Genomic DNA, 256 nt, shown 5'->3' on the forward strand with positions numbered 1-256 from the left:
TTGGTGCATGCACTTTAATGCGCATGAGCACATGCTCTCCTATTGCCATTAGTTCCCTGATTGTCATAAGAAGGCAGGATCTGTCGGTGATTGTATGCACTATGGTGACGTAAGAGCGGAGGCGGGGCAAAAAGCAGGAAGCGATGGGAGTCGCTGCGGTGTCTCTGATATGATTGGCTCATGTTGTATTTATTTTCGTCAGCGAGCTAGCCGATTGGCTAGCGATTACGTGATACGGCAGGATGTTGTTCGTCGC

The sequence above is a fragment of the Pelophylax lessonae genome (genome assembly GCF_965119305.1).
Source record: "Pelophylax lessonae genome assembly, chromosome: 3".
Taxonomy (NCBI): domain Eukaryota; kingdom Metazoa; phylum Chordata; class Amphibia; order Anura; family Ranidae; genus Pelophylax; species Pelophylax lessonae.